The sequence below is a fragment of the Acomys minous genome (assembly GCF_964271855.1).
Source record: "Acomys minous genome assembly, chromosome: 13".
Lineage (NCBI taxonomy): Eukaryota > Metazoa > Chordata > Mammalia > Rodentia > Muridae > Acomys > Acomys minous.
In genome coordinates, this window is record NC_140495.1 from 88030320 (window position 1) to 88057610 (window position 27291).

The 27291-nt window shown below is 50.5% G+C and overlaps 1 protein-coding gene across 3 annotated transcripts in view; it reads right to left on the reverse strand.

The window, feature by feature from the left end:
- CHST3 (carbohydrate sulfotransferase 3) overlaps positions 1-25037 on the reverse strand; it is a 36759-nt gene extending 11722 nt beyond the window's left edge. For 2 of the 3 annotated variants that reach the window (XM_084754691.1, XM_084754690.1), the window contains exon 1: positions 24439-25037. The gene's annotated coding sequence lies outside the window, so the exon portion shown is untranslated. Of the gene's footprint in view, positions 1-21391; positions 21491-24438 lie in introns of all 3 variants that reach the window. The other variant, XM_084754689.1, reaches the window with a different exon arrangement.
- Positions 25038-27291: the final 2254 nt, after the last annotated feature.

Sequence of the window (27291 nt, forward strand, 5' to 3'; positions counted from 1 at the left end):
CCATGCATGAGTAAGCCACAGGGGACACCCTGGACACCTGCAATGGGTATGCGCTAGAACGCAGGGTAGGCTGACCAAAGGCAAAACGCCACACTTTGGTCTCTACTTCTAGTTTCTTGAGGACTTTCTGCTCAGGCTCCTAACAGCTGTGCTCCCATGAGAGGGAGGGTGGGAAAGTCCCCAGAGGCCACTGGTGGTTCAGAAAGGGAAGGGGGCAGCTGATGGGGGTGGGGTGAGCCTCGCCAAACAGGGCACCAGCTTCCTTCCCTACTCTCTGCTCAGGGGTCTTTCTGCTCAGGCCTCTCCCATGACTTGGCAAACTGCCTCGCTGGAGAACTGGCTTCCCACTTGGATTGCCTCCAGCCAGGCTCTTCCACTGAGGCCCCTGATGGATTGCAGTCCAGCCCTGCCCCTGTCCTTCTGGAGGGGGTCCCAGCTAGAAGACTGAGAGGGAAGCTGTGCCTTGCCAGACATTGCATCAGGCACCAAGACTCCACTCCCCTCTCTCTGGGACCCAGAGCATGGCAGACACAGCCTCAGCTGTTACATGCCTGTACACGGAGCTTTTCCTGGGAGGTGGGGGGAGAAGAGGAAAGGGGCTTCACAGGCAGAGAGGGAGGGACTAGCCACTGTGGGAAGGAGGGCAGAAGGCTGTTCCCTCTTTGTCGCTCAATTGGAAGCGAGCTTCTGTGAAAGCTGTTCCCTGGGACTCTGCCACCCCATTGGTCAATCAGGATGGAGAAAAGAAACGTTAAGGTTACTTGTTTCTGATAAGCTGGGTTTGTCCATGCACTGATCTGTTCTGGCTAGACCCTGTTTCACATGGAGGCACCTAGAGATGGCCTGGGAAGGGCACACCCCTCCCCACCTCACTCCAGTATCATCATGGCTTTAGTTCTGACAGGACAGTATCTGCTCAAAGTGAAGGGAGAAGAGAAGGAAGGAGCAAGGGTGTGAGGGCAGATCTGGCTCAGTATCATGGTATCGAAGCATCCCAGCATCCAGCATTCCATCCAGTATGCCAGCATACCAGCACCTCAACAACCTAGCATCTAATACCTCAGCAATCTAGCACCCCAGTACCTCAGCAATCTAGCATCCCAGTGCCTCAGCAACCTAGCATCCCAGTACCTCAGCAACCTAGCATCCAGTACCTCAGCAACTTAGCATCCCAGGGCTCCAGCTTCCTGCTCTAAAAAGAACATATTTCCTCAGGTATAGTGTATGCCTATAATCTCAGCACTTGGGAAGTAGAGGCAAGATGACCAGGTCAAACCCGTGACATACATACATACCAATAACTAACTAAATAAATGTAAAATTAAACAAACAAAATGAATGAATGAGTCCATTAACAACTTCTTGGGTATGTCCAGCCACAGCCAAGACAGAAGCAGTCCAAGGCTAAGGTGTCCATGTACTCACAAGAGTATGGGCCTGAGCCATGGTGGACTATGGAGCTGAGAGCTAGCCTGATGGTGCTATGGAACAGCCCATAGCAAACTCAGCCCAAAGCAGCCCTCACCCTTTCAGGCCTGTGCACAGTCATGGGAAATATTCTTTCTCTGCCTCCACTGGACTGTCACAATTGTCTGAAGTGCAAGGCCCCTGCCAGACCCTACTAGCCCTAGCAACCAGCCATTAGCTCGCCAGCATTGCATGGTGACTGGTGCCCAGGCTGCCTTCAACCACACAGCAGGCAGCCTGAGGAGCAGTATCCTCCATTCAAGACTGACCTGGACACTGGCCAGGCAAAGCAATGAAATGTCCCACTAGAGGGGACAGACTGCCACCCGTGGGGCTCAAAATGCTGAGGCAGCTACGGAAATGCTGTAAGTGACCATTCTCACACTTTTTTTTTTTTTTTGAAGCAGGGTTTCTCTATGTAGGCCTCGACGTCCTGGACTCTCTTTGTAGAACATGCTGGCTTCAAACTCAAGAGATCCGCTCACCTCTGCCTCCCATGTGCTGGGATTACAGGTGTGTGCCACCACGTGGGAGTCAGTATTCGGACAACTGTACCGCTTTGAAGAATTTTCAAACTTCAGATAAGGTAGGGCGAGACGGTGCAGCAGTTAAGATCCCTGGATGTAGAGGACTCGGATTTAATTCTCAGAACCCACATGGCAGCTCATCACTGTCTGTAACTCCAGCTCCAGGAATTCTGATACCTTCACACACACAGAGACACAGACACAGACACACACACACACACACACACACACACACACACACACACACACACATTCCCTAAAAAGGCATGGAAGAACATCCTAGGAGCGGTATGAAAAATGCAGGGATTAGCTTGTTTTTGTTTCTTTGTTTGTTTGTTTGCTTTTCAAGACAGCATTTCTCTGTGTAGCCTTGGCTGGCCTGGAACTTGCTCTGTAGACCAGGCTGGCCTGGAACTCACAGAGATCGCCTGCCTCTGCCTCCCTGACTACTGGGACTAAAGGTGCGCATCACCACTAGCTTTGTTTTTATTTTTTCAAAAAGAGTCATGGTAAAATGTCATCTGAGGCAGGAAGAGGATTCCTGCTAATTTAGGGCAAGCCAGGCCTACACGGTCAGATCCTATATATAAGCAAATAATGAGCTCACGGACAGACAGACAGACTGGCTGACTGACTGACTGACTGACACACTCACACACACAGCAGTGACACTGCGTGTGCTTTAGGGTTCTTACTCTTGCTTGCTGTCTTCTGGGTGCAAAGCCAGTCCACTAAAGGTGACCTGGAAGGCACAGTCCATTTGCTCTTCCAGCTTTAGACAATTCCTTCTGGTCAGCAAACAAAACTTTGCCATCCTTTAGCTTGGCATCTTGCTGGGGGATCCCATGCTGTGACACCAGACCCAATTCCAATTGTCCTCTTGCTCCTGTATGCAAACTTGCCATCCAAGAACACACACCCTGCACACTAGCTCCAAGCCTTTAAGCCAGTAAGGTTCCCACAGTCATATGAACCTCAAGGTTAAGAAAGGTAAAAGCCCAGAAGTTTGTAAAAGTTGGGACAGAACACCAGTGGGCACTTTATCTTTCTCCTTCTCCTTATTCACTTCCTCCTCTCACTTGGTGCATGCATCTCTGGGGGAGGGAGGATGTGGAGCAAGACAGTGCCTCGGAACATCAGGGAAGCCTGCTGCCAAGCCAGGCCACAGAACAGCTGGCAAAGATCTCGACACGTCTAATTTTGCATCGCTACTCACATGCCTTTATGTGCTTTGATGAATAACAGCCAACATTTTTTTTTTTAGAAGTCTTGAGGCCTTGCCACAAATGGATATTTGGGTTTGGGGCAAATTTGGGGGCAAAGCCACTGGGGTGTGTCCTGGTCATGAAGACAATCTGCTCTAAATATTAAAGCAGGGAACAGCGGTGTGCAGCTGCTAGAGAAAGCACAGGAGCCACACTTGGGCAAGCTGTGGTCCAGCTAGCCCAGCAATGCCTGTCTACCAATGAAAAGGCCAAGGATCCAGTAGCTGTTCAGTCCACGAGGCTGGACGTCTCAGCTGGTTCTTCAGTCTACACTGGAATCCTGAAGACGTGGGCTCTAGTGCCAGTGAAGGAGTGGACTTGTCAGTGAGAGTGAGGGCAAGCAGGTAGAAAGCAAAAACTTCCTTCCTCCAAGTCCCTTATACAGGCTGCCCCCAGAAGGTGCAGCTCAGATCAAAGGTGGGGTCTTTCCTGCCGGGCGTGGTGGTGCATGTCTTTAATCTCAGCACTCGGGAGGCAGAGGCAGGCAGATCTCTGTGAGTTCTAGGCCAGTCTGGTCTACAAAGTGAGTCCAGGACAGCCAGGGCTCTGTAACAGAGAAACCCTGTCTTGGAAAAAAAAATCTTCCCACTTCAAATGATTTTAACTAAGACAAATCCTTTACAGGTGTACCCAGCCACGTGGGTTTCAGTTAATTCCAGATGTAGTCAAGTTGACAACCAAGACTGGCCACATAGTCAGCAAAGACCAAGACATCCTGGAATGTTGGGGATGATAGGCCATATGGCCAATGTCCAGCCATCTTGTCCAAGTCTGCACCTTTAAGTCTCTGTCTTTCCCAGAGCTTGCCTTTCACCAGAAACTAGCTGGCCTTGTTGTGGGTCAGCAGTTAGACTAAAGACAGACAGAGATGGAGCAACCCTGTTGTGGTGTAGCAGTTAGACTAGACAAAGATGGAGCCAGATACCCTGTGTGGCAGGACCTCATGACCCTGCCTGGAATTCCCTGTGTTTTAAGAAAAGCCTGCAGCTGGGTTGCTATAGCAATATGCTTCCCTGCCTTCTGACTTATAAAAGCTGCTGCCTGACTAATAAAGTTTGAGAGCTTGATCAATCCGACTTGCTCTCCTTCTTTGTGTCTTGCATTTTCAACAGGTGAACTTCCTCCCGAGTTTTAGTCGAACCCCGCAGGCCGGGGCACTGGAGTATGATGTGGGAGTAAAATTCTGGGAAGCACGCTGCCACCTCTACAGCCTTCACCCAGCGCCTGTGTGCTCCTCACCATGGCCCTGTCTTGCTGGCAGGGAGGTGAAGACCACGTGGCTAGCTCTGGTCTGTGGGATGTGGGTGAAAGTGATGCAAGCCACTTCAAGGTCCGTCCTTAAAGTGATTCCACACACTCCCCAGATGCCGTGTTGAATGGGTGGCCACATGTTCAGATGGGCTTAGTTCAGGGTAGAGGCAGCTAGATTCACGCTACTGCAGGAGAGCCAATGTGATGTGTGAGAAAAACAAGTTTTTGCTGGATTGAGGTACTTAGATTTGGGATCTGATTGTTTTGGCACCAGACCCTGTCCCTCTCCTAGGTAATACAGAGGATTCTCTGAGCTGAGTGTGGTGGCAAACACCTTTAATCTCAGCAGTGGAGAGACGGAGGCAGATGGATCTCTGTAAGTTCTAGGCCAGCCCAGTCTACAGAGCAAGTTCCAAGACAGCCAGGGCTACACAGAGAAACTCTGTCTGGGGGGAAAAAGAAAAAGAAAAAGAAATACAATACTGATGAGTTATCCTTTTTGAAGGAGTGTTTGGCCAAAACATTGTAATTTATATTAATGTTATTATTGTTAGCCAGGGTCTCATGTATGCGTTCCAGGCAAGCTGGCTTAAAGTTAGGGATATAGTTAAGGATGGCCTTGAACTTCTGATCCTCTCGCCTCCATCTACCTCCTGAGTGCTGGGATTCCAACTGTGAGGTACCATACCCAATTTTATCAGTTTGTTGTGCTGGGTATCTTAAGTACTTTTTTATCGTTGTAAGGAGACATAGTGGCCAAGGCAATTTATAAAAGAAAGCACTTAATTGGGGGTTGCTTACAGTTTCAGAAGGTGAGTCCATAATCGTTATGGCAGGAAGCACGGCAGCAGGCAGGTAGGCATGGCATGGAACAGTACCTGAGAACTTACATTTTATCCAAAAGCTAGAGGCCAACAGAGTCTACCTGGGAATGGCACACCTCCTCTAACAAGACCACACCTCCTAATTCTTCCCAAGTAGTTCCACCAACTGTAGGCAACCCATCCAAATATATGAGCCCACGGCGGTCATACTCAATCAAACCACTGCACTGGGTACTGAATCCAGGGCTCCGTGCATGCTAGGCAAACACTCTACAACTGAGCTACACCCCCAACCCCTATTATTTCTTGAGAGGCAGTGTCTTACTATATAGTTCAAGCTGATCTTGAATGCCACAGTTTAGAATGTATATACTCTTTGCTGTAGCTTAAATGTTGGTGCCCTTCCAAATGTTTTTATGTTAAAGTTGAACTTCTGGTGTGCTGGTGTGACAGGTAACACCTTCAGAGAGCGACTTAGAGTGGCTAGGTGAAGAAGGCAGAGTCCTTGCGAATAGAATTAGTGTCCTTTTCAAAGAGGTGTGAGGGAACTTAGTCATCCCTTCCACCCTGTGAGGACATGTCATGGAGGTTTCAGCTTGGAAGTGGAGAACGGACCTTTTATTAGACACTGAATGTGCTGGCACTCTGATTTAAAATTTTCCAACCTCCAGAACCATGTTGGATGACTTTCTGTTATTTGTAAATCTCCCAGGCAATGACAGTGTGTTAGCTGCCCCAACAGACTAATATACTCTCTGGCTCAGAAATCCCAATTGTAAGAATTAACTTGCAACCACACTCATACAGGTGACAATAAGGATTACATGTGGCCAGGCGTTGGCGGTGCCGGCCCTTGATCCCACCACTGGGGAGGCAGTGTGCAGGCGGATCTCTGAGTTCAAAGTCAGCCTGGTCTACAGGGCAAGTTTCAGGACAGCCAGAGCTACACAGAGAAACCCTGTCTCAAAAAGAAAGCAAGGAAGGAAGAAGGGAGGGAGAGAGGGAGGGAGGGAGGGAGGAACACATGTGACTGGCAGGCTCACTCACACCTTCACATTAACGCCCTCTCTAACGTCTTGCTTTGTTGTCTCCCAAATTTCTCACAGTTTTCCTCATTTAGCAGCCTTCCAACCAGAAATGTGCTTATGCCTGGGAGATGCGTGGAGGGAGGAGGACATGGGCTGCTCTTCCTTGTGCACACAGCTCTGCCTTTTTCGTTCTTCACATCCACAGAGACAGCTCTGTTATAGGATTCTGAGGAGAATGCTGTGAAGGTTAATTTTGATTGACAACTTGAGGGGTTTAGAATCACCATGTCTGTCAAGGATTTTTCCAGTTTGTGCTAACTGAGGTGGGAAGTCCTAACCTAGATGCTGGTAGCACCGGTCCATGGAAATCCTGACTAATTAAAAAGGAGAAAGAGGCCTTTTAGAGCCTGTCTGTCCTATGGCACCATTGGCTTGCATTCTTCAGTGTATTTTTCCCAGCTGGGCAGCAATTTGCTGCAGGAGAGGGATGCTAGTTGACTATTCCTAACCAGTCCAAACAATCCTTATATAGCTGTGGCAGTTATTTCTGGTCAAGGCTTGATGTTATTATTTATACCATTATTTGGTCCAGATATGTCTGGACATACACATGGCTCTAGGCAGACAGTTTAAAGTGTCTCAGCTAGGAGGGCAAGTTCATTTCAACTCCCCACTGAGGCTGATTGGTTGGAAAAGGTTTCTTTCTTTCTTTGATTTTCTTTTTCTTTTTTCTTTTGTTGTGGTTGTTGTTGTTGTTCTTGTTGTCAAGACAGGGTTTCTCTGTGTAGCCTTGACTGTCCTGGACTCGCTTTGTAGACCAGGCCTCGAGCTCACAGCGATCCACCTGCCTCTGCCTCCCAAGTGCTAGAGTTAAAGGCATGAGCCACCATTGCCCAGCTGGAAAAGGCTTCTTGTAGTGATGAATTTGAATAGGTATAACTCACTAGGAGAAAGGAACTGCAATTGATTGGTGATGTCTGCACAGGTGGAGGAGAAGCACCATTGTTGTGCTCTGAAATTCTGGCTTTCACTCCTTGTTCACATGTAAGAATCATCTGGGGAAATTAAAAAAAAAAACCATGATGGTCAAGTCCCTCCTCCTATATTGATCTGGGCACCAAGGGCCGATAATTCTTAGATGATTAGATCCTTAAATAATTGTAACCTAGGCTTAGTAAAGACCTAGAGCTGCTAGCTGAGAGCATCAAACCCCATTATCTCAGGACATCTCGGAGATGGCAGAAGCTGCCAATTCCTGCCTGCCACACACCAGCTCACCAGCAAGGCTACACTGACAGGAAGCGCTCATCTTTCCCTCCTTCCGTTTCTTCCTTCTTTTGGTTCAGAGTCTTACTATTAAGTCTGGATCTGAACTCCCAGAAGTCTTTCTGCCTCAGCTTCCCCAGTGCTGGGATTCCAAGCAAGCACCATGATATTTGCCTTAGTGCTGCGTCTCTGTCTGACCAAACACAAAAGCCAGAAAGAATAGGGTTGTGTTCCATGTGCTAGCTAGGACCAAGTGCTTGGAAAACTTCTAAGACTGTAGGCGTAGGGGTCAATCAAAATCAGCTCCAAGCTGGACCTGAGCAGAATTGATAGAGTGCTTGCTTTGCACACACACATACCTGGGTTTGACGCATGGTTTTGAGTGTCTTCTGCAGCTAAGTCTCCCTCTGCCTCCCTTTTATAAGGACCCTTGTGACTCTATTGCTCTGCTGGGCTCCAAACTAACTTTAGCAATCCGCCCTAATATTCTGCCTTCTTCTTGTTCTCTAGCAGTTCTGTCTTCGCCCGTGTCTAGATTGTTCTCTTTCTCTGCAACCTGTCCTGGTAAAACTGCCTCCTCTCTGTCTCTGTGCTGTTCTCTGGCTTCGACTGCCTCTGCTGACCGCACTAAACTCATAAACAAACGAACTCTGTGGCACTGCCTCTCAGCTCACTGTCTCAACGGAACTGCCCAAACAGAGCTCAGAGATCCACCTGCCTCTGTCTCCTGAGTACGGCTGAGCTTAAAGACATGGAACCTAAGAGTTTCTTTACCTGACACTTGCTCTATACTAACTCAGCCTAAGCTCAGGCTGGTCTTGAACTCAGAGATCTGCTTGCCTCTGTCTCATGGGACTAAAGGCCTGTTTGCATTCCAGTCCGATCACACAGACCTAGAAGGTCTTTGGATGTGATCTCTTGCCAGAGCAACCATGTTCTGAATTAAAATTCCCCTACAGACATTCACAATTTTTTTTTTTTTTTTTTGTCTACCACATAAGGTAACACATCTACAGAAGTTCCGATACGGGCCTTCCACAAACACCTGCCTCTTTAAGTGGAGGTACTATGGGGACATGCTTAGCCCAGTGTCGGCCACGAAGGCCCAGGAAGACTCCCTTAGATGGCAAAGCCTAAAACTATCAGTGCTCTGAAGATCCACGGTGAGGAGGGGCTTGGCATTAGCTCCTTAGAGCCTGTGGGGCTATCAAAGTAGGCTAACTGTAAAAAGCTCTACATTTATGGGGCAGCTCTTCCCGTTATCCCACACCAAACCTCGGGGCTCAGAGGTCTGTTCAATGAATACTGGCGGTGAGTGAAGGGAAGCATTCCTGGAGCTCCCTCCTTACCCCCACCCCCAAGAGGGTCCCTGAGATGGATGGGAGGAGGCAGCGCCTAGAGAAGAAAGAAGAAAGAAAGAAAGAAGAAAGAGGTCCTGTGGGCAGACAAAGACTAAGGTCTCTGAATTACCCTCACACCCAGCATTGCCTGCCTGGGGGTGGGGGCAGGGCTGGCATCTTTTCTCCTCCCTGAAGTCCAATAGGAGTGAGGGGACCCAATCTAGCCATCAAGAGGCCATTGTTACTGGAACAGAGGAGGCTCTGTGCCCACAGAACACGCTCCTCCTAGCAGAGCTGCTCCCAGCTGAGCTGGCTGCTAGCTTAGGGAACAAGGCTAGGGAGGGGGCTCAGGGGACCTAAGATTACTCTGGACAACCAGTGTGGGGGCCAAGTGTCCCGCAAGCCTGTCTAGGAAGTGGACTGGCTGCAGTGCCAGAAAAAGCTCTCTAGGTAAAACTGGAAAGCCACGGATGGCCAGTGAACCCCAGCAGACCCCGGTAGAGCCAGAGGGAGCACCACCCACTGGGTAGTCACGCCTGACCTCCCATCTCCCCCTAGAAAAATAGAAATGTGAAATCACTGGGTAAATGGTGCCTTTCATAGCCTCTAGAAATGTTTTCAGAGGGTTTTATGTTGTGTGGGTTGGGGGATTCGAGAGGCAGGCCATTCAGCCAGGCCCCGGGCACAAGTGTCCCTTTGCTTTCAGCTTTCAACATTTCACACTCTGTATAAATGGTGTGAGCTAGATTTTATGAGGGCAGTGTTCAAGATGCTCAAAGATAACCTGGTACAGCCACCCGGGGCCACCTTGACAGTCTGAGATCATCTTTTCCTCCTGTGCTGGCTAGCCATCATCCATTCTCAGCTGTTCATAAAACAAACCCAAGGGAGCCTGCTGGTTGAAAAGAGCCCAAGAGAAAGCTGGACATGGTGACACACAACTGCAAGCCCAAGTTGGAGATCAACCTAGGCTATGTTCATATAGTGAGGTCCAAGCCAACCTTAGCTACTTAACAAAACGTCTCAAAAGTGTTGCCAGGCCACCGCCGCCACCACCAGCATCTCAGAACTCTGTGATATGCAAATCTTTGGTCTAGGTCAAGGTCACCTGAATAACTCCAAGGCAGAGCCTGGCAAGCTGCTTCCATACGTCTAAGGCAGGTCAGATATACACTAATGATCAAAATCCTATCTCCTGCTATCTCCTGCTAGGAGTTATTTTTCAAACTGAAGGTTGCAAATCTACTTAATGAGTCAGGCAAACATTTGTCCTCCTTCTTCTCCTTTCTCCATAGAGCAGTACTGTATAAAACAGAAAATACCAGAGAGCCAAATGTACTGTAAGGATACATAACGGGGTTCCTAAGACTTCTGTTTCAGTTATATGAATCTGGGCTGAGGTTTCAGTTCAAAAGCCTTGAAAGCCAGTGTTTTAGTCCTGAACGAGCTCATTGAAACACACGGTTCCTCCTTTGTGATTTGCCTGAATGGGAGGTTTTTAAGATGGCGTGAGAGTCCTTCCGGGCCCACAGAACACAGGTATGTCCCTCCAGTCTCATACAGCACAGTCATGAGGGTGGTACACTAACAAGGACTGCTTTCAGACTTCAGTCAAACTGGGCACTTACCTTCAGCCTGACCTTGTGGCACAGACCTTTAATCCTAGCACTCTGAAGACTGGAGGTGGGAAAGGCAAGAGTTCAAGGCTAGTCTGGGCTACATAGTGAGACAATGCTGCCACGGAGATGAGTTTGAAACCTACTTGGTGGAAGGACAGAACCAACAGGTTGTTTCTGACCCTCACACATGAGCCTGTGCATCTGTATGCATGTATATTCACACACACACACACCAAATATAAATAAATTGCATATTACCCCATATATAAAATACATAAATTTAAAAAAAAATTTTTTTTTGTTTTTTGAAACAGGGTTCTCTGTGTAGCCCTGGCCGTCTTGAACTCACTTTGTAGACCAGGCTGGCCTTGAACTCACAGAGATCTGCCTGCCTCTGCCTTCCCAAGTGCTGGGATTAAAGGTGTGCGTTAATAAATATTTATGCCCAGTGTAAATAAATATATATATTTAAAGACAAAATTATGGGGCTGGAGAGATGGCTCAGAGGTTAAGAGCACTGACTGCTCTTCCAGAGGTCCTGAGTTCAATTCCCAGCAACCACATGGGGACTCACAGCCATCTATAATGTGATCTGATGCCCTCTTCTGACCTGGAGGTATACAGGCAGAGCACTGTATGAGTAATAATAAATAAATAAATCTTTTTTATTTAAAAAAAAGGACAAAATTACAACAAATTTGGTTTTTAAAAAAATCATACTTTTTCCCGTGCACGTTAAAACTTTGTGTCCTCTGCCACCTGCCCCTGTGCAGGTAGCCAGTGCTGGACCAAATAGTCAGCCACATGTGGAGGAACTAGGGGTGATGCAATATACTGGTTTCTATCTATTGCTCATACATGAACTGTATGTGCTGGGCATCTGCTGTTACGATAAAGAGAATAAAATAACCACTCTGAAGCACTCAGAGAGAGTTGTAGACAAGAGGAAGCAGTCCTAAAGGAAAGCAGGCAGCCATTTAACCCAAGGTGGGTGCGACCATTAAAGCTGAACCCAAACCCTTCCTGTCTTCAGAGCCACCCTGCATCCAGCTCTACAGCCACAGTCAATCCCCCAGGGACTAGAATGGAGTCCCCTCCCCCCCCCCACCAACTCACCATCTGGAGAAGAAACATGGGCGTTAAGTGGTCTGCCCAAGGTCACCTAACTGGAGAGCCAAAGCCAGACTATGAAGGGCAAGGTGTCCCGGCTCTGGCTGCAGCACACTTATCTTCACGCCCTCTGTGCTAATCACTTTCATTCTTAGAGGTGACGTGCAAGCACTGTCGCCACATGAACCGAACATATACGCACATAAAGACAGAGGGGACACAAAGAAGGACGGCGGGAGGGAGAATGTCTAGTATGTTGTTGAACTTCACCTTGGCACTCTGCTCCCGAGAACAGATGCGGGGGAGGGGGCGGGCGACAACGGACTGGGAAGGGTCCAAACATCACTTCTCTGTGCCTTGAATACTCCTGAATTTGTCCAGTAAACAGCACCTCCCCCTCCCCAGGCCACCTCTAATGTCTCCGTGGAGAAGGAGGCTTCCCCATCCCACAGACTGCCCCTTAAACTTGAGGGAGCTCACCCCAAAACTCCTTCCTAAACTTCAGACACAAACAAAAACAAAAACAAAAAACAAAAAACAAAAGGCAAAACTCTGGCTGAGGCCCTGAGGACTATTGTGGCTGAGTTGGGGGTTCTTAAAACAGAAACCACTCAAATGTCAGGAGAACACAGGCACACAGGCTACCCTGGCACTTCCCATAGTGCTATGGGGAATAAGGTCAGCCATTGCCAAAGCAACTAAACCGAGCACCAGGTTAACCCCCTGGAAACCTGGTCAACTAGGCCTGAAGGCTTTTGTGGTATCCTATCCTCTTCAGTGGTCAGGTCACTGTACCCCTCTGGGAAGTATCCCCCTCTCCAACCTCACCAAGAAGCCTGGACTGGCAGAGGCCTCTCTTGGCTCCGCTCTCCCCTGCCCTTAGTCCCTGTGGGATTAGGGGTGGTAAAACCACCCAGGCCTGAGCCTTCCCTCCTCTCAGCCTCTGCTCAGTCATCACATTGGAATTTCTGGAGAGCTGTTGCCCTTCTGCAGAGAAGCCTGGCTTCAGCTATACAGCACCAGCAGCTTTCATTGTCTCCTAATCGCCCTTGCTGGTGAAGGAGTTTACTGTCTCTCTTCATAAATCCACAGCCTATTTAGATGGCTTTCCTAAGAGCTAAGTGTGGTGGTACAGGCCTGCAATCCCAGCACTTTGTAGGTGGAGGCAGGAGGATCAGGAGGTCAAGGTCATCCTTGGCTTCCCTGGATTTGAGGCTAGCCTGGGCTCTGTGAGACTCATTAAAAATGAAAGAGGCTGGCAAAATAGGAGTGGATGACTTTAGAGAGACACGCCATGGCTTTTGTAGATAGACAGCAACTGGGCCTGGCTTTTATTTTATTGTTTGCGCTTTTTAAATTTTATGATGAGTGCCAGTTGTCCCTGGCACAATGTTGAAAAGGTTACATGGTGAATTTTCATTCCTGTGCCTGCCTGGAATAGTCAGGGCAGTCTACACAGGCAACCAATAATGTCAGGGTTGTTTGGTTTGGTTTGATTTTTTTTTTTTTTGAGACAGGGTTTCTCTGTGTAGCCCTGGCTATCCTAGAACTCACTCTGTAGACCAGGCTGGCCTAGAACTCACAAGCAATCCACCTGCCTCTGGCTTCTGAGTGCTGGGATTAAAGGCATGCACCACCACACCAGGCTTTGTTTTGTTTTGTTTTTTAATTCTCCAATTTTTATTTCATTTTTTGCTTAGTGTTGGGAATCAACCTTAAGGGTCTTGCACATGCTATGCAAGGCCAATCCCCCAACCCCATCCACTTTGGAAGCAACTGAAATTCCACTCTGTTGGACTTCCGGTTTTATTAGGTAAACTGAGATAGAACTTGCAAAATAATTGGGGCCAGAGTTAGCATGTCGGGGGAGCACTGCAGAGTCTCACTCTGTCATCCCTATGACTGGTTATAACCATTGCTACGTGACTACCCAGAGTTGAGCCCTTACAAGGCAAGGGTCAGGGCTCTTGTGGCCCAGTGCTCTTGGAGCGTCTGAGTTCTCTCAGCTCTCTGGCCCACTTCCGCTTTCAGGACAGCCTTCCTTCTTTTTCATAGATCAATTCTATCACCACCCGCTCTCCGTCTAGTCCTGCTTCAGTTCTTTGGCCCTGGACACAAGTATCTGGGAATCCTAGTAGGGTGCCCTCTGGGTGCACATCTGTATCAGTGACTAAAGTGTAAGGAGAGGGGACCAAAAAGTCCATCACTGCCCTTTGTCAGAGGCTCATGCTGGCCCCTGCCTCCAGGAGGAAAGACCCTCTGCCCTTTTACACCCAGAAAGGAGACTTGGGTCTTCTTCTCCTCCTTCCAGCTGTGGGAGCTCATTCAGAAATGCCTCCCAGCTTCGGGGTTCTCAACTGGGAAACCAGGCTCACTGAGTCTCCCCCACGAGGTGGTAAGAGGATGTAAAGGTGCCATTCTGGGCAGAGTGGGCACAGACCCTTCCTCCAGCTTCTGGCTGAAGGACAGCAGAAACAGAGGTTTGCATCAACAGCAGCAGCTGCAGCAGCCTGGCATCCTGTACCCATAGCCTGGGCCGAGGAAGCTGGCACCCCGCCCCAGCCTGACTCATAAGTCTTTTTCCAGGTCTGACCCACCAAACCCTGGACAGGCGCCCCTCTGACGCGTGGAGACTGTGCCTTCCTGAGAGGAGAATCGGCAAGGCTTTAAACAAACCTGCCACCCAATTCCCATTATCCGTGGAGTTCCCGTGACCAGGGAAGCCATTGCTCTGTGCCACTTCCCATATAGATTCACAGTCTCTAGGAAAGTGGATAGAAACCCACGCAGACATGGAAGCCGCCCTGGTACTTTCAGTCTATAATGCCCAACCATGGTGAGTATGGGTCAAGGGCAACCCACTTGCCACAGTGGCCAAGAACACAAGTGGAGTTAAACAAGTTTGCATTTGGGCTGTGTGGCTACGGACAAGTCCCCTGACCTCTCTGACACTCCTTGTTGGCGTCTGTAGAATGCTATTAGATTGGAGCACAGAGAGGAATAGGTCCAAGATGCTCAAAGAAAGATCTCTCAGACACTCAGCTGCATCCTTAGAAACAGGGGAGTGCTTTTCAGCTTCTCACTCCCATCTAGGACACAGCTCAGGCAGCTTCACCCTCTGGACACTGACTCCTGGGCTGGAGATGTAGCTCAGTGGGTAGAGTACTTACCTAGCATGCACAAGGCCCTGGGTTCAATACCTAGCATCCCATAAAACCGGGAAGGGTGACACACACTTGTAAATCCTAGCATTTGAGAAATGGAATAAGAAACTCAAGGCTGCACAGTGTTTGAGGCCAGCCTGGACTATGCGAGCCTGTCTCCAAAAACAAACAAGCAAACACTGACTCCAATAGGAGACCAGGCACCTTTCCCAAAGGAAAAGACACTCTAAAAACTCAACACAGAAGCTGGGTTCCATGTTGTCCTGGAATCCTCAAGGAGAGGTGGGAGGTGGGAGACAGAGGCTTGGAAGGGGAATGCAAGGCAGGTTGTGGCCCTGCTACCTGGGGGTAGACTTCCGCCCCCCCCTCCCCGAGAATGCCCACTGTGGGCGTTGAGGTCTCCAGGAGCCCAGAAAAGGCAAGCAGACAGTAGACAGCAGACAGAGATGCAGTGATGTCAGATTTTCCCCAGTGACTCAAGGGCTTGTCCTGGGCTATGAATAGTGAGCTTTATATTGTGGCCTCTAGGCCATCCTCCCTTCTGAGTTGTCCTGGCATCTCTCCCTTGTCACCTCTCAACCTCCCTGCTATGGTGATTCACAGCTACAGTCTGTATAGTCTGTGTACCCTAGCCTCTTCCACCTCCACTGCGAGGAGAGACCTAAGCACAGATAAAGCGGGGAGTTGGGCCAGTCTCTGAGTCCCCATGGCTGGGTAGCCTCAGGCAGGCTACTCTGCTGCTTTGAGCTACAGTTTGCTCATCTGGGAAATGGGCACCCTGCTACCAACCTTGATAAGTTGAATGGGGCTTAGTGAGAGAAAAGCACGTAGCATGCAGCAAAGTATGTCATACCAAGTATGGATTCTGAGGGGAGCTAAGACACAGACTCAGTTTACTTCCTGAATTTACTTAGAAAATTCTTACTGAAAGCCAGGTATGGTAGCACAGATCTGTAATCCCAGCACTTTAGAGGCAGAGGCAGGAGGATTGCCAAATGTTTGAGGCCAGCCTGGTCTACACAGAAGGCTTCTAGCCTAGCCAGGGCTTCACAGTGAGACTCTAATGTGTGTGTGTGTATTACATATAATATATATGTATTATATATATACACATATATACTCTCCAGTTCCCAGTATCAACATACACACACACACACACACAGACACACACACACAGACACACACACACACACACACACACACACACACACACACACACCTGTATATAAAACAGCTCACATTGCTTGATGCTGTGAGCTGAGCTGAGCCTAGCTCAGCTCTAAGCACTTGTATAAAAACATTTTCGAGCTGGTGCTTTTTCAGGTGCTTGCTGTCAGGCCTGACACCTGGCTTCAAACCCCAGGACTCACATAGTCCTGACTCCAGCAAGTTAGTCTCTGGCTCACACACACCAGTAATAACAGGCTTTGCATCTTATTCTCACATCATCCCTATATGCTGAGTTCTACTAGTGGGGAAACTGAGGCACACACACACATACAAGGTTCAGCACTGCCAGGGCAGCCAGCCACACTCCATCCTGTTTCATCTTTCTCTAGCACCCTGTGAACCATTCAGCTCAGCTCAGCTGTACCTGTCTCTGGCCCTGCAACCCATCTGATTGCCTTCATCTCTGTCTTTCTAGTTTCTTACATGAGAGAAGCCTTCTTGAATCCTTATCACAGCATGACCCAGAGGTGGTCACTGACACCCCCTCATCTCTTTTCCAGAAGGACGTGCCTCCCCTATCACCAGTCCACCTTATGTAGGATTAAGACAAAGTACGAGGCCCCTGAACCCCAAAATCCAGCCTACAGCTTCTGAAAGAACAAACTGAGAGCTGCAGATGGAATCACAAAGCAAGTGGCTTCTCTCCACCCTGTGCCTCAGTTTCCTCAAAGAACCAACAGCTTTCTGAGACCTGCATTGCCTGGAGATCAGGAGTAGACTCCGAAGAGGGTTGAATGAACATCTACAGAGAGGACAAGACTGGGAACTGAGGGCTTATGGGGCTGAGCCAGAGAGCACCCATCCATGAGCCAGCAGCGTGGCACAAGAGGCATCCTAGGCAAGCAGGCAGGGATGGAGAGGCCTCTCTAGGGTTCCAGGTCCGTCCAGGAACCGTACCCAGGTTCAAATGGGTTACAAATAAACAGGTGAGGTGTTTGGGGGACCGTTCTCCCTGCCATCCCCTGTCACTCCCACTTACCATGACTCTCCTTTGCCTGCTCCCTAGCAGGGTCATCCTGGCTTGGACCACCCTACCATCTCCTTCAGAGTCCAACTTCACATCTGTAGCCCTTGCCTCCTGTACTCAGACACCACACTGTATGCTCTCTGCATACCGCAGGGACAGTGCTCAGCACAGGGGACACAGATGAGTAAGGCAAGACCATCCTGTCATCAGAGTCGCTACCCAACTGAGATCCCCGGCCACAGAACTCTCAGCCACTATGCTGTGGGATAGCGTGGACATGTAGGCTTTGTGATGGGGACTTCCCAGCCAAGCTCCCAGGAGAGAGTGGCATGCGTGCCAAAGGGAAAAAGAGATGGAGGGGGTGTCCTGGATCCCTGAAGAGGCTGTGGGGTGCAGGTTGTATGCCCAGGAACTGAGGGGAAGCATATGGACCTTGAGAGAGGTTAGGTACAGGCCGAAGCAGCCTGTTCCACAGATCACAACCCGTGGAAGCCACACAGGACTCTGCGTTGTTGGAATGACCGTGGGGAAACTGAGGCCTTTGCTTGCCCTCTCCTCCTGGCTTCAAAGGCACTGGTGCATGATACAGATTTTTGCATGAGCCAGGTGTGGTGGCTCACGCCTTTAATCCCAGCACTTGGGAGGCAGAGGCAAGCGGATCTCTGTGAGTTCAAGGCCAGCCTGGTCTACAAAGTAAGTCCAGTCCAGTCAGGACTACACAGAGAAACCCTGTCTTGAAAAACAAAACAAAACACAACCAAACAAAAAACAAAATAGATTGCTGCATGATCCGAAGTGCCAATTGGGGTCAGCCAGTAGATGCCAGGTCAGACGCAGAGAGGCAGAACCATATTTCCTCTTGAGGTGCCACCAGTGACGTGTGACACTAGCCCCCGGAAACCAGCCACTCAGTTGGATCCTCAGGTCCATTCTGGCCCCCACGAGGCCCCTTTCTCAGGGTACCACCACATGAGGACAAATACACACTGTGACATCACAGGAAGGAAGGATCTGCTAAGCTGGGACAGCTGTGGATATGGGTGGCTCAGCCTACAAATGGCAGGAGTGACAGTGACAGGCTTAGGAGCTCCCAGTGAGGGCACGTGGGAAGGCTCTGGCGTGGGGCGGTACCGGCATACTGTTGCAGCTTCTGGTTCCCATGGGCTCAGGCATCAAAGCAAGGTGAAAAAGGAGTTAGCAGCACAGGGGGTTAGCTTTGCAGATGTGCCGGGAGAGGGCCATTCGTTCTCTGAGGAAACCACCTCCCCCTTGGGACACATGGCTTCTAGCTTTCTCACTTGAAGTTTCTTCAGACTTGGCATCTGCCCTTAGCACTCAGGCCTCTGGCTGTCTCCAGAGAGGAGCTGAAGACCACAGCAAGTCCAGCCAGCCTGCGGCTGTGTGAGCTGTGAAATTCTTTGCTGAAAATTAGCAGGGTTGCAGCTGCAGGGGGGGGGTGCAGGAGGTTGCGGGGAGCATTTAGTTGCAAAGTGTTTCTTCAGCTAACAGTGCTTTTGGCTCTGGCACACAAGCACATTCCAGGATCCTGCAGATGGTGAGGAGGCAGCTGGAGAGACAAGGAGGTGGGGAAGCAGGGAAGAGAGTGTATGGGCGGGGCCAGCTCACAGATAGAGTGGAGCTGGCACAAGCACCTGGATGTGGCCTGTGTGAACACTAGGTACATGCCAAAAGAGGCACTAGTGCCATCTAGGTTGTGGGCCTGTGATCTCTGTCTGTCTGTCTCTGCCTGTCTCTGCTTGTCTGTCTGTCTGTCTGTCTCCCCCCCCCTTTCTCTCTCTCTGCCTCTCCCTCTCCCCACCTCTCTGTCTGCCTCTGTCTCTGTCTCTGTCTCTCTCTGTGTCTCTGTCTCTGTCTGTCTGTCTGTCTGTCTGTCTGTCTCTCTCTCTCTCTCTCTCTGTGTGTGTGTGTGTGTGTGTGTGTGTGTGTGTGTCCCTCTCTATCTTCAGGGTTTCATTTAGTCCAATGTGGTTTGAACTCTTTTTGTAGCTAGGACAGCCTTGAACTCCTGATCCTCCTCCAGAGCGCTGGGACTACAGGCAGGTGCCACCATATCCAACTGTGAGCCTTCTTATGGCCCAGAACTGTGCTCAGAAGAATAAATAAATCAGATCAATAGAAACAGGGTCTGCAGCCTGACCTGCAACTAGCCTCCCAGGGCTTCCTTGCTGAAGTGGGGACTCCACGTAGCCCTGCTTTTAAACTGCTGCCGAAGGAATTCCACTAACACTTAGAAGAGTTCGCTCCTGTACTGTTTGAACAGCCCACGGAAGACATGATAGTCTAAAGTCTAGTTGAGAGTCCAGCACAAGGAGGTGCTCCCATCCTGGAGAATCAGGGCTCACCTAATGTAGCACATTGATCCATTCACTGATGTGTATCCCTGAGATGGCCTGCACCCTCAGCTGTATACACAGCTGGCACAGGGGTGTGCCAGGAAGATGCCCGGAACAACACATTCACTGTGTCCAACTCTAACCTCCATATATGTTGTAACTCACAGCCACACTAGGGCACTGTTCCCAGTCCCTTCTTTTTTTTATTTTTTATTTTTTATTTTTTGGTGTTTTGGGAGACAGGGTTTCTCTATGTAGCCTAGGCTGTCCTAGGCTCACATTGTAGACCAGGCTGGCCTTGAACTCACAGGGATCCACCTGCCTCTGCCTCCTGAGTGCTGGGATTAAAGGCGTACGCCACCACACCCACCCAGCTCCCAGTCTCTTCTTATCAACCAAGAAAGGAAGACCCAGAAAGGTTAAGTACCTAGACCGATGTGTTTTTAAATATTACATAGTTTGCCTTCTCACTTCCTTGAGTTTGGAGGTCTGAGTTTGTAGGCATTTGTGCCTATAAATGTTTCTGGAGTGGATCTATATGTCTTGTGCTTACTTAATAGTTGGTGTATGGGTGCATCCTCCCCACCAAGACTGCAGGATGGGTATGGGGAGGGAGCTCAGTGGTAGAGAGTTTACCTGGTGAGTGTGTAAGACCCTTGCTTCCATCCCCAGCACCAAAGGAAGAAAAGCCTGCAGTCATGAGGGGGCCGCACCCCAGGACTCCCTTCTCCAGCAGCCTGGCACCCTCAGGTACTGTCCCTCTGCTGGGCTCCCAAAGTGTCCAGTTTATAGACCCAGCTCGCACAGCCACACACAAGAAGACTCAGGGACTCTTCTTGGCTCTGAGCACCAGGAAGCTGGCCTCACCTAGAGCTCACCTCCTTTCTGACTGCATGTGAACTCTCAGTCCATCACTAATAAGCTGCAGCTGCCCCCCAGAGGGTCAGCTACCCATCTCAAGGACAGAGAAGGTCCACTAGAGATTGCACTCTGTGAAGCCGTGGGTGACCTCACACTGCCAGCCTTCCCTGAGTGGATCCAACTCTGCGACAGTTTTGTCAATCTAGAACCTGTACAAAGGAAATGAGCACGTGGCCTCTGATGGCCTTTTGTGACCTGAAAATTAGCTTTGGTCTACCTACCCGGAGGCAATGTGTAAGAAGCCCCAAAGCTGGTGAAAAGCTGTGCTGTTCTCCACCCTCCAAGTCAAAGAACCATCCTTCCTCCTAGAAAGTACTTACCCAGAGTCGAGCTGCAGCCCCAGGCTGTCCTTTATTCCCAGAGTTTCACCTGATCCCAACCACCAACACCTTGTCTAGTAGCACAAGACCTGGCCTGGCCAGGATGTGCTCCCTGGCATTTGAGGCTCCCAGAGTCAAGGGAGTAGGGTGAGGCAAGAAGGGGCAGGCATAGCCTTCCAACAGTCCAGGCTGGCCCCAGAAGCGGCTGTTTACTTGTGGCCACCAGGAGCGGCTGAGTGGGAAATTGGTTTGTTGGTTTTCCACACTTCCTCCAGACTTCCCACAGAGTCCTCTTGGACCCCGGTGACGAATTGCCTGGAGTTCAGAGAAACACTCAGAGCTCCAGCACACAACCATCTTTGTGAGAAGGTAGCAGGACTCAGGAAGAGCCAGGCTGAGGCTGGAGACTGACGTGGCTCCCGTGGCCAGCCCCTCCCTCCGCACTGGCTGGGGACCAGGAGCAGGCAGCTAGAGTTGGGACAATGGAGATGGAAGGTGCCTGAGCCTGCAGAGACCAGCACCCTGTTCCCCACCATCCACACCCAACTGTGGAATCCACACATTTGGATGAGGCCTCAAAGAAAGGGTGATGCAAATCTGCCCTGTTTAAGGGCTGTTATCATGTGCTTTCCTGAGGCTGCTCTACCTCACTGAGCAGCCAAGATGCCTACAGTGCAACACCACAGCAATGGCACACAGCCCTTTCAGGCTTCACCCATTCCTTGATAACACTCCCACCTTCCTCAGATGTCAGGCACCAGGATGAGGCTGAACGTCCCTGTCCTCTGTAGGATGGCCCCAGACACCATCTTCCTCTCTCCATCCAACACGTCCACTCTGCCAAGAAAGGACAAAAAGTTCCCGGTGTCCTGTGGCTAGGACTGCAAGAGCACTTGGACCGCATCCAGTGAGATTCTGTTTGATGGGGATGTGAGACGTCAGCTGAGCTACGATCACCCAAGGCCTCTCGCATCCTTTTAAGGGTACCTACTTTTCTCATCTTGTAGATACCATATCAGAGGCTCTGGGTAGATAGAAACCCTGACCCTGCAGGCATGATCCTAATCCTCAGAAGTTGGAGGAACAGGACACCAGGTATTCTAAAAACCCAGAAGCCCAGCCTAGGCACCAGCAGTGGGTACTGGGGCAGTGTGGCTACAGTTCCCTGGCTCACGAGCTTAAGCATCCACGCTTGGTCCTTATATCCTCTTGTGTCTCATGGCATCAGACAGCTGACAGTCTGTGGGCCCTGTGTACAGAAGTACAGTTGGGGACAAGGTGAGATTTGCTATCATCTCCCTCAGTTGCCTGGCTCTATCCCCACCTGTCCCTTCTGTTGATTTGAAGAGTCCAGCTCTCCAGGGCACGTGGTATGGTTGGAAGGACAGCTACAGCCATGACCCCTTATGTTCATTGGGGAAATGGTTGGTGAGGAATAACTTCTTCAGACAATAGTTTATGCTATCAAGGGGTAAAGGGGAAGGAGTATAGTGATCCACTTAATGGTAGATGACTTGGACAGTTCGGCCAGGGGACTGCACATAAGGGACAGTTTTGTTTACAGTCTCAGCCTATACAGACAGGTTGGCATGGTGGAGCCAGTGCAATTTTGAAATCAGACTCTCCAGGTTCAAATCCTGGCTTGGTCTCTTACCAACTGTGTGACTTTGAAAGATGTTTAGGGTTTTGGGATTTTGTTTGTTTGCTAGGTTTTGGTTTTTCGAGACAGGGTTTCTCTGTACAGCCTTGACTGCTCCTGGAACTCACTTTGTAGACCAGGCTAGCCTCGAACTCACAGGGATCCTCCTGTTTCTGCCTCCCAAGTGCTGAGATTAAAGGTGTGCGCCACTGAGCCTGGCCCATGTTTAGTTTTTCTGAGGCTCAGTTTCCCATCTGTAAAAAAAGGAGACCAAACGAAAATCTAGAGTGTGGAGTTGCTTAAGGGGACAATGTCTGCGGAACTCCTGACCCCAGAAGACATAGTGAAGGTGGAAAGGGGGGGATGAGAAGGGACTGGCTGCTGCATTCTACCCAGAATTGGGGGTGCCCAAGCACAAACCCTCTCCTTTCTCCTCTGGGACCACAAGCCTGGCACTCCTTGGCATTTAGGGCCCTGGAGTATATACATGGCTGCTAGTCAATATTCTTCAGGCACAGGAGTGGGGACTGACCCATTTCTTCTCAGTGACAGGCCAAGACCACTCTCACATCTTTGTGGATTCTCTGTCCCAAGTGCTGGCAGCCCCAGTTCCAGCAAAAAGGAATGTGTCTGCTCTTCTGGAAAACCCACAGCAGCTAGCACAGGGACTGCGATCACCCCCTCACCTCCACCATCATGTGGCGTGTGACAACCATGTCAAGCCCCTGCTTCTACTAGACCCTCGTAACCACTTTTCTTCAGTCAGGCCAGCAGGTTCCAGCAAGATCAGATGTCCCTAATTCCACATGTCCCAAGGACTCTATCCCAGAATGTTTCCACTGGCCTCTTTTTTCCACTAATTCACCTGCCCCCGTGTGGGGAGGGCACAGGAGGATGAATTGAATCCACTTATACTGTCCACCGCAGAGCTCTCCGTGTCTGCCAAACAGCACACAACCTTTCTGACTCCATCCCATGCCCACTTGGCCAGATGCTGAAATGGAACCTTCCTCTTGCTCTGGGGAGGGAGAGGTAACCATGAGGCACAGTGGGACATGCCACTTGGGATGGACGGACACACACACACACACACACACACACACACACACACACACACACACACCACAAGAGTCCAGGCAGGGCTCCCTGCAATCAGTGAGGCCTTTTCCTCCCCCAAGAAGATCAATGCTAGTTCAGCTGAGGCTCACTGGGCTCCGCTCAAGGCAAATCCAAAATGCATTCACTTCTGGTGCCATCAGTCATCAGATTGTCACTTGCTAAGGCTGTGTGCCCTGCTCTGCACTAGGCCTCAGAAAACCCTTGGGACCCACTGTAGAAACTCCGTAAAACAGGCCACCAGGCCTGGTTTCACAGATTGAGTCTCAGCTCAATCTGTGGCCCCATATATATATATGACTCAGAGCCGGCATCCCCCTGGAAGTCTCTCTGAGGAAGTACATCCGCCAGGGGGAAGGGTCCCTGTTTCCTTGCAACGCCCTGTCACCCCCACCACGCAGATGTCAGGCGCAGCACCAGCATTCAGCCTTTTCCTCACACTTCAAAGACCCCAGTCCAGAAGAATTCTTAGAAAATTTCGGAATTATTGGCTCCGTTCTCCCCCATCTGCTTACGGAAGGGCTGCGCACACCCAGACACATCATCCAGACACTAAATCGGCCCCTGTTAGCTCGGGAGAAATGACTGCAGTATTTGCTTCTTCCTCCCTGTTCCTGGGCCTCAGTGGGTCTCTCAGTCACGGCTTTCCAAAGCCGCGGCAGTTAGTAGACCCCTGCTATGGAGTTTGGGGGCTCCCTTTCATGGTGGAAGGAGCTGCAGGACCAGCAAAGAAACCCAGCCTGGTTTAAAAGTGCCCAGCCCTGCGCTTCCAGGAGCGTGCATTTCGGAGTGTGTGCCGGCCGGCCGGCTTGAAGGGGCTGAGATCATCCCCTGTGGGGCTTGTGCGGTAAGCCAGGAGTAGGTACCAAGCAGATAGGAATCTGGCAGCTTGGGTTTTTCCCAGGGCAGGGAACTCCCCTCCCGCCCTCCGCCGGTCCCCTTCTCCCAAAGTTTGGCGCACACTCCGGGATTCTGTCGGCGCGGGGTTAGGGCCCAGGAGGCGGTGCCGGGACGCGGGCTCCCCACTTACCCCGGCCGAGCCTCCTCCTCCCGGCGGGCGGATCCGACTCTCTGGAGGCCGGCGTCCAGCACCGGCAGCATCCGCCCCCAACTGCGTCCCCCGTTCAGAAGATGCTGGGGGCCGCGCTCCCCACCGCTCCAACTTTGCCTCCTTGGCCGCTACGGGGAGGGAGGCGCGGCCGAGCTGGTCCCCTCACTGGGCGGGAAGCGGCGCCAGGCGGGCGATGCTCTAGCCGCAGGCAAATGATCGGACCTATCCAGGACCCCGATCCTATTAGCGGCCGCCGGCGGCCTCCGGAACAGCAGCCAAGGCTCCCAGAGCCCGGTGCCTCTTCGCCGTGCTCCCTGCCTCACTCCACACGCGCACCCCGCAACTTTGGGAAGCTTAGTGAAGTTGGTGCAGCCGCCCACTCGGCCTCTCGGAGAGGATGGAGGAGGCGGGGGACGCAGAGAGAAGGGAGGAGCCGGGAGAGAGCGCGGCGCTCCCCCTCGCCCCCCGGGAGCTTCCGACTCCACGACCCCTCTGCGTGCCTTTGTTCCCGACGTGGCCGCGTCCCCGGGGACTCGCTGGGGCTGCTCTGATCCCTAAGCTTGAGGACGAGGTTGGGAGGAGCTCCCAGCCCCAGGGAAGAGAGTTCAGGGAGAGTCTGCTTGGAGAGCTGTCCTGCCAGAGCACGCCCCAGGCTGTGGCCCACCATCAGTGCTGAATTTAAGGACTTTCCTGTCCCTTGGGAACGCTCCTTGAGATTTCAGAAAGCCACCGTACTCATTTCCTGAGCAGCAACAGGTCACAGAAGTGCCCTTGATGCTTTCTCACATAGCTTCCAGGGCAAGGGTTGGCATTATCTTAAAGTCCCTTGGACTGCTGGCACCCTTGAGTTGGGGGGGCATGTGGTTCTGGGCAGTGGTCAGCTGAGTAGTGTACAGCTGGGTCTGTAAAGAGCCAGTTTCGCTAAGATTGCTGTAAAGGGCTCAGTATTGGAGCACAAGCCGAACCTCAGGTTATGTGTTCCAATCCTGGTGATGTGGCCTGTCTTTGATGCCCTGTGCCTCCAGCTAAACTCAGGCCTAAGATAGCTCTCCTGCCATCTTGTTAAGTTTTAGACAAAACGGGCAATAGTTTGTAAAGGAGAAGTGAGAAAGTAACAAAAGGAAACCTACATGTCTGTCCTTGGCCCCACCGCCACCACCGGTGTCTGCCATGCTCAACACTTACATCTGAGAAAAAAGTTTAACAGATACAGAGGCCGACTGCGGCAGCGGCAGACAGAATGGAGTGCGACCCAGGCAGCGCCAAGACCCTCCTCTCAGGTTCCTAATTAAAGGCTGCTAGAATTCTGCCAACCTGTTGGATAGCAGGGGCCTGAGCTAAGTGCCCTTCACTATGATGTGAGACCTGCAGCTTGCCTGTGTCCTGTAGCCTGTTAAAGAGACCAGAACTGGAGAAAATTCAGAGCCAGCTCACTTCCGGGGGCAACTCCCTGGCTCTCTCTTTCTGCATTGTCTCCTGATAGACTCCATTAGTCACAGGTCTAGACTGGGGGTAGTTTTGTGTGCGTGCGCGGGCTCGCACCCAACACATATATGTGCACGCTCACACCCAACTCTACTATGTCTTTTCAGATGAGAGGCTGGCCTGCTACTCTTAGGAATTTGTTGAGAAGATCCACTGAACGGTGTCTGCCAGCCTCGTGCAAAAAGCTTTCCTTTGGGGACACAAGGAGTCTTGGATTTTATCACCAGAAATTTGTGATATGCCTCAGGGTACAAAAAGCCAAAAGGTACAACGGTATTGGGCTAGAAATGTAGCTTAGTTGATGGAGAGCTGGCTTAGCCTGACCAAAGCCACAGCTTTGACTCTCCAGCACCACACAAACGTGGTTGTGGTGGTGCACACCTGTGATCCCAGAACTTGGGAGGTGGATGTGGAAGAATTAAAAATGCAAGGTCATTCTTGGCTATAGGGAGTTCAAGGGCAGCCTGAAACACAAGAGACCCTGTCTCAAAAAATATTTTTTTTAAAAGATAAAACTATGTCATCAGCTTATTGTAGACAGTAGCTAAGACAGCAAGATACATCCAAACCAATGGTTCTCAACCTGTGGGTTGTGACCCCCCTTTGGGGGTCGAATGACCTTTTCACAGGGGTCACCTGAGACTATCAGAAATATGAGATATTTACATTACTGTTCATAACAGTAGCAAAACTTGTAAAGTATCAACAAAAATAATTTTCTGTTTGGGGGGCGGGGGTCACCACAACATGAGGAGCTGTATTGAAGGGTTGCGGCGTTAGGAAGGTTGAGAGCCACTGATCTAAACAAATGCAAGTCATAAGATGTGGTTCCTACATGAGGCTGGGGAAAGGTATCAGGAAACATCAGGCACTCTCACCGAATATGGCAGCTGGCTCTCAGAACCTGCCGTATTGCCGCCCTGTTCTTTGAGTTTACCCAGAGTGCTCAGCAAAAGTAGGGACACTCTTTCTCCCAGCTTTCAGAAGAGCAGGGCGGCTGGTTCAGTGGGTGCATCTGATTTGTCACTGAGTCCAGAGGTCTAACCCAAGAGACTGAAACGTTTTTCATCCTTAAACAGTCTCCAGGCTCAGTGTGCAGTATTATTCAACTAAGGGGTGGGTCTTTTCCCTTTTGCCTCCCCCCCCCCTTTTGCCCTTTCTCCCTATTTGAAAAGTGGAAGGAACTAGCTGGGCAAGGTGGCTCACACCCAGTGCTCAGAAGGCTGAGGCAGGAGCATGGTAGCACACACACCTTCAATTCCAGCTAGAGGGATGTATATCTCTATGAGTTCCAGGCCAGCCAGGGCTACATAGTAAGACTGCCAAGAAATAAAGAAAAACATTGTA